This window comes from Pundamilia nyererei, unplaced genomic scaffold (assembly GCF_000239375.1).
Source record: "Pundamilia nyererei isolate P.nyererei 1_Seehausen unplaced genomic scaffold, PunNye1.0 scaffold00511, whole genome shotgun sequence".
In the NCBI taxonomy this organism is placed as follows: Eukaryota; Metazoa; Chordata; class Actinopteri; order Cichliformes; family Cichlidae; genus Pundamilia; species Pundamilia nyererei.
Window position 1 is genome coordinate 124,406 of NW_005187912.1, and position 12,556 is coordinate 136,961.

Genomic DNA, 12,556 nt, shown 5'->3' on the forward strand with positions numbered 1-12,556 from the left:
ATATGGCGATAGAATATGGGTAAAACGCACATGCGCAGTGCCTTTGTTTTCATACGCACATGGCGGCAACGCAGAATGAGAAGGGCGAAAGTGGATTGTTAAATGAAATGGATGAACCAGAATTGGTTTGTAAAAATGCTGCAACTTCAGTGGTGTGGAACTGGTTTAGCTTTCGTCTAAAGCATTATTTTTGGTAGCGCATGCTAGCGGACCGTCGTTATTACTGTGTTGTTTGGAAAATATGGCACACTTAAAATCAATCCTTTGATTTTTCTGAAAATCGACAGTGCCCCTTATAATCCCGTGTGCCTTATGTATGAATTCTGGTTGTGTTTACTGACCTCGAAACGATTTTATGTCGTACGCGGCGCTCGAAGATCTGTCAAATATTTTAGTATGACTTTGCTAAGCTATGAGCACCGCTTGATGGATTGTCGGAACATTACGGCATCGTAGGCAGGAGCCTCGCGGAGTGATACCTACTGTGCTTTAACATAATATTACCATATTGTGTGTGTATAACCTCTTTTTAAGTTTTGTGGATATTATACATGGTTATGCTGAGGATATGTCGGCCAATTTCCACTGGAAATGCTTTTTGGTTAAACTGTCAGCAAGGAATTTGCACTGTTACATTTTTACATAACTTTAATGCACATAAAAAAACAGCTGCTAGTTTAAGTGAAAATACATTGATGGGGTTTTTTGCACTAATAAAGTTGTGGAGTTGTAAAGTATTTTGTCCAGTGTCAATTATATCGTCAGTTATATCGTTATCACAAATTTTCAAATGTATATCGTGATAAATATTTTTGGTCGTATCGCCCTGCTCTAATTTGAGCATTACACAGCTACATTCTCGCCTGAAAATATCTTAAAAGGTTATTTTGTGAACCAGAAAGGGTAATCTGGGGAAAAGGAGGATCGTATTTGTCAGCCGCAGTTGTTGGAGCCTGTGCATACTTGTAAGCGCGGCAATGGCGGAGGAGCGCGGCTAAAAAACATAACTTTTTCTTTCTTCAACTTGAAATGTTTGTCAGTAGGTAAACAATTAGTATTGTACAGTCAGAAATATCAAGTTATTTTTAATACTGCAGACTTGCAATGAATAAGTTGTCCTAACAGTCATCTTAAGCAAGCTTTACTCAGCAACGAGTTTGCATATTTTTTTTTAGTTCTGGAAACTACATAGGTTTTTACTCTGTACTTTAAGTGAATAAGTTGCCTTAACTTAGTCATCTTAAGTAAACTTTACTCAATTTTTTTGAGGCAACGGGTTTACATAGTTTTTTGAGTTTTGGGAACTAACGAGGCTGTACAGTGTACTCAAAATGAGTAAGTTGCCCTAACTTAATCATCTTAAGAAAAACTTTATTCAATTTTTTGAGGCAACGAGTTTACATTGTTTTTTTGAGTTCTGTGAACTAATTAGATTTTACAGTGCAGGCTTGTTGTGTTGACCGATTTGTCCAAAGGAAAAAAGCATTTCCTATCATTTTGCATTTAGCTTAAAGATTATTGTTTCAACATTACCATAATAACTGACTCACAAATCATACTGCATGCTAATTAAATGTTAGAAAAGTTTTAAAAACCTGTGTAAAGAGCAACCCTGGGCTATAAATAAACATTACAGATAAAAATGGGAGTGCACACTAATGTAACCATTATGTTGAATTTTCCCCCTGTGCAGTAATAATCCTTTGTACTGATTTTGTCATTCTGGCACTCGACTGTCCTTTTAGCTGACCCCCTCCAACAACCAGCACACCTGTTCCCCACCACAAGTGCCCCAGAGAAGCTATTAAAACCCAAAATATCTTCCATTGAAGTGCAGCTCAGCTCATCTCACAGGCACCATTCAATGATCGGCCTGTGTGTGTGTATTATGGAACTGGGACTGCCAAGGTTCAATGAGGAATTTTCAATCAGGAGTGTTATCTGCTGTCACTCACAGGTTTGATAGATTTGAGGAAGGTTTTTGGAAGAATCTGGAGGTGTTCTTTGTATGAAATTATTTCACCACAGATAAACATTGAAGGAGAAAGAAAGCTTTTTTTAAGCTATTTCGCGGCAGTCCAAGTCAAGGCAGAAGTTGAGCATCAGATTAACAGATGCTCGAAAACTTTTCTTGTGTCTTTTCTACAGTGACATAATTTTATATGGTCACAACTTGAGATATGAACATGTGCTCTCAAAAACAACAGCAGCAAAGCAGGAAGTCAGCTGCTGATGTTACTGGAGTGGGTCTCTTCCTCTTTATTTTTTAACTTGCCGTATGAACTTTTGTGCTGGTTAACCCTACATGTGAACCATGAATATTATGCTGCTTCGTTAAAATCTTTCCTTGTGGGAAGCATTTTGTAACATGGATTTAGATAAGTGCTCCATGACCAAAGATAAAAAGCCTCAATAAACACAAAGTAAAAGCAGATGATCTCTTAAACAGGAAGGGAAAACAGTAGATTGAGCCACACTTCATTTCACTTGGCTGGTACGCTTTATTTTAAATCCCAACTTTGGAAATTAAGCATTTTTCACCATCTTGTCTACATTAGTATTACTTGTATGAAAGAACTTACATTGTCTTCAATCATAAAGTGGTTACCATGTTTGCTTGGTAAGTGAAAGGTTCGCCTTCTGCAGGTGGTCGGGCATCTGTGGTCAAACTCTGATAACACCTGCTATAGCAATCCCTTGTGGAAGGAAATAGCCAAAATCCACTTTAGCTTCAGGTCATTGCAGTTTCAATCTGACTAACAAAAAAAGCTCAATGGCTGTTTTTTCCTTTTCAGAATTCTTCACAAGTTTCCACCAAGATGAGGCAAAAAATCAGTAATCAGAAAAAGACACGGGACATCTTCATTTTTTCTTGACTTTAAATTTTAACACACATTTCTGAACCTGCAGGGTTAGCATTATGAAGGGACCGTTAATTCCATAAATAATGATCTTTTCCCAAATCTAACAGGTGATTGGAACATTTGACAATAATTCAACTGTAATAATATTGTATATATGCTAGGTTTTCAAAGCTTAAATCATTTCGATTCTTTTGTGGATCAAATGAGAAATGCATTTTGAACCCAAATTAACCTTTCGTGCGTGTGGACTTACAGTACGTGATCCTAAGCACGCTCTGTCTTTCCCGGACATGTTTTAGCATTAAAACGCACACACGCACAAAAACATCAGTGCTCTTTAGCACACAATAAACAGCTCTGGAGTTTGAGCTGAAAACTGACTCTGGTGTGCCCGCCTGGGATTGGAAGCTGTGACAAATGTACAAACACACACACACAAACCTGCACACACACTCCTGGCACTGGCAACTGTGTAGCTGATCCTCATGTTATGTCTACCAAAGATAGAGTACTGTTTCATTTTCCTCTAGAGAGGTGAACACTTCAGTGAATCAATTTTTTTTGTTTTCATTTGTTCCTTGAGTGTGACGACGTCTCTTCCCTCTGTACAACTTTAAAGCAGATGTCAAACCTTCGATTAGAAAGAGCTTAGATAGGCTGTCAGGGTCCTGGGTCGCTCAGACCATGGGCAGTCATGGACTTGTTATATTATATGTATTTTTGGTGTTGCTGCCCCTCTTCTCCATGCTTGTAGATATGAGTGTGTGTGTGTGTGTGTGTGTGTGTGTGTGTGTGTGTGTGTGTGTGTGTGTGTGTGGGTGCAGGTGTGTCTGAACACTTGTTTACAGGCGCCTTCAGGCCTGGTGGGTGTGGCCCTGCTAGGGGACTGGCCACACCCGATGCTACACACCTGCTGCTGATCAGGGCTCGTCGGGGGAGCTACTTAGGAGAGTCTTGGAGCTCCCACCGACGCTGGATCATTGCGTGGCTTCACATTAGTCTCTCGACCAGTTCCTAGTTTAAGTCTGCTGCATTATTGTGTGTCTGACGGCTGCCTCTCTCTTATGTCCCCAGGAGTAGCGGGGAGACGAGAGGACAGCGAGCACGGGGTGCTCATCACGGAGAAGCGGAGACAGGAGTAGTAGCACTGGGAAGAGGACACGTCACAGGAGTCGGGAGAGCACGGGGATTTATTGTCATGTTTTTCCATCACTGTAAATAAACGCACTGCTAAGCACACAGAGCTCCGCGCCTGGGTCCTCCTTCCCTACACCCCCACGGTTTGCCCTGCCAAACCGTGACATACGCAGGCAGATCAAAATAGTTAGTTAGTTGTCATGATCAGTTTTGTACAGTTTGGAAAACTATATTTTATTTGGGCTTAATGCACCATTAGCTGTATTAGTCGGTTACAGCACAGCAGCAAAGCTGCAGACACATAAACATAAACAGGGGAGCAACTTGTAATGAGGTATTAATATAGTGAACTGATGATAGAGTTTAAAGAAATTACATTTAATAACACACAACAGAAGAGAAGAGAATAACACTTCCTTTGCACCTATAGTATTCAATAGTATTCAAGGTTGTGTCTCACTTTATTGTGTTTATTCCAAGACAATCCTTTGCCATAGCTTCTGATCAGCAGGAGCCATTTTCATTTGTCCCTATTTCGGTTTGTAGGTAATTACCTTCTTTTTCATACACTCCATTTAATTAGTTTATCCATTTTTTTTGTCACTAAGACAATATTTCCAAATTAAAGAATGTGTTTTGACATCATTGGGGTTCTTTTTAAGATATATTAGCAAAACATTATTTACAGGAGAATGTTTTCTACCCAGAATATTATGTCCTTGGGGCCTGAAGAAAATAAATGTTGTTTTCTTCAGGTTGTTCTTTCATTTGGGGCTGTAATTATTATTTTATTTTTTGTCCTGTGGTATCCATATTTGGATTGTCTTTGACATGGACATGTAAGACCTAGATGGAAAATGGGAACTTGAGACCTCTTGTTTTGTTCAGTCCAGAGCCAGACATATTCAGGTTTTTATTAATCACAAAAACAAGAAGTCTTCACATCAAAGAAGCTGAAACACAAAAATGTTGAATCATTTTACATTTAACATGATTCACGTACATGAGAATGAATGAGCAGGTGTGTGTGTGTGTGTGTGTGTGTGTGTGCGCGTGTGTGTGTGTTTATAAGTGTGGTCGTTACAGTTCATCCTGTTCAACCATCCTAGCGTTTCCTTGATGGTGGAGGAGTGTGCCGGTTTTGTTTGGCCACAAGATGAGGAAGACCCGACCATGACCCTCCATTTACCAATGGTCTACCAGTACGCCATCAAGGACAGTGTCTGTGTGTATGTTTCTGTGTGTACTACTGCTTCACACGTTACTGTCTAACTGTTTTCTATGTATATATATATATGTGCATGTGTGTGTGTTTTAAATTAATTAATGTATATTCTGCATGTCAGAACAAAATTAATAATATACCTACACTACAAGAGCCTTTTTAAAAACTGCAATATAAGGCAATAATATACATCAATTATCAATGGAGAGACTGAATGAATTGTTGGGTTCTTAAACAAGATGAACAGATAAATGACTTTATTATAATAACGTCTAAAGTGTGTTTTGCTCTTTAATTATTTTATGCGTGGTGGTTGTGTGGTAGCCTGTTAGGAAAATTAGGTATAAAATTTGAACTGATTTAATACAGGTTAATGTGAGATGACTCAATAAAGTCAGTTCAAATTAACATAATAAACTACTAATATTTAAGTTTAACCTGTGAATATATCTCATGTTTCATTAACTGCAAAGATCGGGAAGAAAAGTGTAAAATCTGTTTGGTATGTTGTAATTCAAAACCCAGGCGAAATGTTTTTGTTTGGCAGAAATTGTTCCCAGGGATGTGTTCGCTGTATCGTTGTTGTTCGTGAAGGCCAGCGTCCTCTTTAAACCCAATAACTGTTTTTTTTTTCTTTAAGGCTAAAGCTAATCAATATCTTCAAGACAGCCAATATATTTATGCAACTTTAATTTCTTTTCCTTTTCTTTATGGATCTATATTAATGGAAAAATATTCTATCAGCTTCATAGCACCTGAGGGGTCATGTGTGGTGAGGGTGGTAGAGAATTACTTTATATGATGCTTAAAATGAGGGGATGATCTGCCGCAGTTAACTGGGGCCATTAAAATATTACATGCTTGATGCAATATTTTTGCTGCTTTTCATCTGCATGTCGAAGGTTAATTGTGCCAGCATAAAGGGAATGACCTAACGACCTTAAATGGAATAACTCCAACTGCTTTAAGCATGGTGTTGTAAAGTTACAGTCAAAACTGCACAAACGTCAAAAAAGAAAGGAATTCCCCAGCAGCTCTGAAACACACAAAGACACGGCAACATACACACACACTTGTGGCTTACATCTAGAATCAGTAAAGCCGAGTGAGTGTGTTTCTGTGTGTCTTTGAGAGAGACTGAGAGAGAGGAAGGAAGACAGAAACAGCCCAGTCTCACAGCGACACATTATATTTGACAACAAAAGCTGTTACATTTTCATGTCAAGTGGAGGGACTTGCCACACTACATCTATTCATGTGAAGAATATTGCAGACAGGTTTATTTTAACCCAAACCGTGATCTCTTGCACAGTAGATACCTTTAAATGACAACAAGAGGTTGAACAACAAATCTCATCAGAAGTGCCAAAAACTGCAGTTCCTCTAATTTCCACTGGTCACTTTACAGCAGAAATTAGTCTGGTATATTAAAAAGTTTGGTTTTGACGGCACATTTTGCCTTCCTGTCAGTTGTAGAAATAGTTGAATTCTATATAATTTACCATTTTAAGTGTAGTAAGACTTAAAGTAACACATTATAAGGGGTGTGGCCATTTTTGTAAGCTTCCTTTTATATAAAGTTTATATAAAAACTTATATAAGGTGAAGTATCATTTTTGCTTTGTTAGTACTAAAATAAAACAAAACAATGGATCACAAAATGCTGATACACACAGATTGCCACCAGGTGATTATATGGATACATATATCAGGATCGCCCTGATCCGTGTGCATCCATGTAATCCATTTAATGACATGAACTGTTGGAGAAACAGTAAGAAAATATCCACAAATTGATGCCACTCGTCAATGCAGTTGCAGCATTAGGCTATGATGTTACAGGGTCATGACTTTTGTAACTAATTAGGCAGCAACTTGATAACATATTTGGGAATCAAAAAAAGTATCTTACAGAGGAAGAGTTTCTCAGAAGTAAAGGTAACCAGAGGCTCACCAGTCAGCAAAAAACTGTGAATTTGAATCCTCATCTTCAGAGGTTCACAGCATCTGGAAAATTCTCTGTGCAGAAGGGACAAGGTTGAAAGAAATATTGACGTGTTCTTCTGGTCCTCGGTCAGCGCTGCATTAGCAGGTATGATGAAATCACAGTGAGGGTTCAGGAACACAGTTCACCACAAAGCACAAGCAAAATCGCTGCCATGCAAAGAAGAAGCCATAAGCGCAAAGCTCATTTAAAATGGACTGAGGTAACGTGGGAAACTGATCTGTGTCCAGATCTTTGACCAATTAAAAGCATTTGGAACATCATGATTCCCATCAGACAAAAATGGGACAACAGTCCTCTCCTACACTTTTGGGGAGCTGCACAGTTTCATATGTTTTCTGTGTTCTTTTGTGAAAAAATATGGGTTTAGATATTTACAAACCATTGCATGTTATTTGCATTTTTCACAGGCTCTCAGCATTTGTGGAATTTGATTGTAGATCAAAGGAGCAAGAAGAAATGCTCAAAAAGCCAGAACATGAACCAAGACAAGAACTGAAGAACTGAGCAAGAACAAGCGACGCAGAATATAAAAACAAAGAAACGGAAGTGCTGCATAAAGCACGAGACACGTGGACCTTTTGAAAGCCTCTTAACCTCCACTGCACTCCCGGTGAACTCTTTCACTTTTCACGTTTGAAACAGTAATTTCACTCAATTTCAAAGGCAGTCAGCACATTGAAAAAAAGATTCATAAAAACATGTTTTAATCAATGCTGTCAGATAGAAAACTACAATTAAATTTCACACTGATTAAAATAGTTGATTTGCTTCATTTTGACACAAAAATAAAACTGTTGCCGCGTCTCACAAAGAGTCTGTTTTTCATTTCAGGACGACACAAAAGAGCAGACAAAATCAATGTGTAACTTTTTTCACCTTTTCACAATTTATAAGCATTTAATTTCAAATTCATTTAAATGTATTATTACACCAGGTATAGCAAGGGCAGTGTTTTGAAAGAGTGTCTGAATATCCATTTTATTTTATTTTTTAATTCATTATGTGGTGGTTTTGAAAGAATAACTTTGCTGAAGGCCTTCCAAAAGAAAACCTTGAAGGTTCAGGGACTGCTAGTTGGCAGGATCAGACTTTTGTGTGAGTTTGTCATGGGGACAAAAATCCACTGACTGAATATGTACTCAAGGCACTGCTGTGAACAGTGCCCTCACGTCCTAATGGGTTATAAAAGTTTAAAGAACATAACCTCTGATTTTGCTAAATAAGTTGATAAAAGTAATTATGGCTCACAGGGAACTATAGCACGTCTAATTAATTAAAAGCACACTGAAGCTAAAAAGTTTTCAAATGAAAGTATGTTGTTCATTCGTCATCTGTGCTTGATGTTCCTGTTGGTGGAGGACACATTAATGGTTAATGTAGGACTTACCGTTTTGGAAAAGGAGGACAAATTTGTGAAGTGAAAAAATAATTCTGATTCAAACCTAATGCTTTCCTTTTGGACCTTGATTCCAGGGAAATTAGGAAGCTCAGAAACACATTACCCATAATGCTAATGTAATGATCCAAAGATGTACCAATAGGAAGCAGGAAACTGCAGATAGGATCAAAGTAGAGTCCTAGAGTATTGACAAGTAGAGTGGTAGGAAGTGCTTTCAGCTTTCAGGCCCCCCTTCTGTGGAAACAGTTTGGATTCGGGAGACAGACACCATCTCTTCTTTCATGATTAGGCTTAAAACTTTCCTTTTAGGGTTGAATCAGATGCCCCTGAATCCTCCCTTAGTTGTGCTGCAATAGGTTTAAACTGCTAGTTATGATTAATCTCTGGCTCTCTTCCACAGTGTGTCCGGATGATCTGATATCGTCGTGTTGGTGTTGTTCCTGGAACAAGGTGAACATTGCAAGTGACCAATCACATTGTTGTGACGTTATTCTTTGGCGCGCCAAGCCATTCGTGCATTTATGAAATTCCAATGTTGCAAGGACAATATCAATTCTGCTTAGCATTTATTAAAGGGTCAGGGTCCGTTGATCGGCGGACAGAGGCGGTTTCTCGCAGCTTAAGTACAGTTTTTTGTTTTACGGCGGTTTTTCCCGAAGTCGCAAAAGTATGACGTCACAACATTCTGATTGGTCACTTGCAATGTTGATCCTGGAACAACATTTACTATGTTGATCTGGGAACAACACCAACACGACGATATCAGATCGTGCGTCTTTGTCCTGTCTTCATGCACTCATTCCCAGCTGGTCGCAGTAGGTGGCCACCTCTCCCTGAACTCTTTCTGCTGGAGGTTTCTTCCAGTTAAAAAGGAGTTTTTCCTTCCCACTGTCCCCACAGCGCTTTGAGCATTGAGGCCTCTTCCACATGCGGTTGAAACCTTCTGTTTGTGAGGTGAAGCCAATCAGAAGAAAGTTGGCCTAATGATGGAGAGAGGTTCACCTTGTTTCACTGAAGATAAACTGTCCTGCACCAAAGTTCAGTGTAAAATATGGAGACTATTTTAACCATGAATTATGCAAATCTACTTTGATTTAACCCACACACTCACCACTCTCAACACTATCACCTGCCCATTGAGTTGCTTATTTAATTTCATCTCATTTCGTATTCTCTATGTAAAGCCATTAGCCACAACAAAGAGATGCCATCTAAAGCAGTGAATCACAGTGAAACTGCATTCTTTCCTCAGTTTTGCCTTTTCTTTATTATTTCTTCCAGCTCCTTTATTCATTCACATTTGCTCCACACGCTCCTGTTTATGTCTGTACATCTCAGCAGAGTTAACACTCAACAAAACTTTAAAAACACTTACGCCGCCTCAAGGAGGAAAACAGCTTGTCTGTGTGAATGCCTTCACAGAAACCATTACCAGCCCGTGAAAAAGAGAGCTCTCTGACACAAGGCTATGAGGATATTCACATAAAAGACACGATTGTGCATGACTGCACTTCAGAAAAAGTCAATTCAGGAATAGGATCCAGTATGGCTTTTGTCAAAGCTCGGTTTGAGGACCCAAAAGCACGACACACAAGTCAGGACAGCGAAAGCTGAAAACAAAAATCAAGCTTTACATACAAAAGCGCAAGTACAAGGTTAAACCAACCAGGAAGGGGAAATAAATCACAAAGAAGCGAGCAGAAATACAAGTTTGGTCCAAAAACCAAGAAACGTACAAGCTGAGCAACAGACTGCTGAAAACAAGCACAGAGACGTATGTATACTGAGGGGGGCTTGTGGACAGAGTGGAAACAGGTATGCAGAGGAGCAGGTCATAATACGTGTCTCCTCATGCAGAGGGTCTCCTCTCACTCTGTTGCCTTGTACCCTTGCCTCCTTAGCAGACCCCTGGGTGCCGTTGCTCCTCTTGTGCGTGCTGACAGGCCCAGCTGTCTGCTCTTTTTTGCCCTTGGCTGTAGCTCGTTAATTTCTACCAAAGGCCCCTAAGCGACAGCTCTACTTCATAGTGGCCATACTTGGAAAAGAGGAGCTCAGCAAGCAAACACACTTACTTACTTGTATGATCACAAACACGCCTAGAATGAGAGGACAGGTAACTCAGAGGTGAGAACCAAGTCACAAGTTGTGTTTCAGAGCACAAAGGTAAAACCAGATGAGTAGAGATTCCTCTTCCTCACATATGGGAAACAATATTTTATGATCTGTTAAATTTTATTCTCATAAATACAAAATGTATGTTATGACTGACCTTGGCTGGTAACTGTGCAGGCTGGGGTTTGCTTCTGTTCATTCCAGCTCTAGTGTTTTGACTTTCTGATGATTCAGTACTATCTATTTAATCTTAACAGTTACAAACAACCATGTGGATGTTCACTGGTGTTAATCACAGACCCTCAGCCCAGCCGTGTGCCCCCAGCGCTGTCCCACCAAGCAATGTAAATTAGATCAGTTAATGAATGTTTTCTTTCATCACATACAAGTGCAAAGTAACTATGCTATCTATGCACACCTTGCCTCTCTGTTTACCTCCCCTATGTGCCAAGCATTCAGACTAAATGAAAATATACACGGGCAGAACCATGCCTGGCATCCCCTCTTAACAAGCTGCAGAAACGCTGCGAAGCGCGGCTGCTATGCTGCAGGGAATCTTGAGAATCTTCATGCTTAGACCAGCGAGCTCTTCCAACTTTCACTGTTATCAGACTGATCACAGGGTTAGAGAGCTGTGTTTTTCACCCAGCAGCAATTTAAGTAAAAACATCAAAAAATCTGAAGAATATGAGGTGCATTTTAGCTTTATGAATATCGAAAGATGCTTGCGAGGTGGAAAAATGCAAAGGATATTCTAATAATTCATTCATGAGGCAAACTATTACCTAAACCGATGGTGACAATGATGGTCAAACAAAAGCAAGAATATTTCAAATAAGAAAGATTAGTTGCTCATCTGCAGTCCTCACCATCATATCAACTTTAGTATTATTATTTTTATAAATCTCGCTGTTTCCTTTCTTTGAACCTTCTGCTTGGAGAAGAAAGTATTTTCTTCTGATAGTTTTTTTAATATTATATCCAAGGATTTTCTTTTCCACCACCATTTTAAAATGAGAAAAAAATGCACTGGTGCACCTAAAGCAATAACAGAAACTCAGCTGATTCAAGGTTTACAATAAGTGAGAAAAGCCCAGAAAAACAGTTTTTTCTTAATGAAAAATTAATGCTCATGACATCAGATATTTCATTTTCTTTTCTTTTTTCTGTTTGTTTTATTTAACTTCTGTTTAATAGGAAGGGGCAGATTGTTTCATCCTGGCATTTATATTTTTTGTCTTCCCACGCTGAGAGAAGGCCCTTTTGGTGTGGAGCTTGAACGTTCTCCCTGACTGTGACTGGGTTATCTCTGAGTACTCTGGCTAACTCCCACAGTCCAAAGACAAGCAGGTTATAAACTGGTCATTTTGAATTGACCATAGGTGTAAACACAAGCAAATAGTATGAATCTGTCTCTATCTGTTAGCCCTGTAACTCCAACTCCAGCTTCCCCGCAACACTGAATTGGACAAGCAGAAGAAAGTGGTCAGCTGGATGGACAGTTAGAAAGAATCAAAATAACAAAGCTTACAGTTTTTTGTAAAAGAAATATTAATAAAAAAAACAAAATGTAAGCCTATAAGTGTGCTTGTGTGTAAACACTAGTCTGTCACGATTTGAGGAGGTAAATCGTGCAGAGAGAGAGGTGTGGATGCAAACACAGACACTGATGCAGGAGAACGTTTAAACAGAAAAAAGCTTTTATTTTGGCTGCAAAAACGCTACAAAAGAAAACCGAGAGATGCTAACTAAACCTATACAGGGAAAACTAACCTGAACCTGGAACACTAGAGACATGGAGGGAATGACAC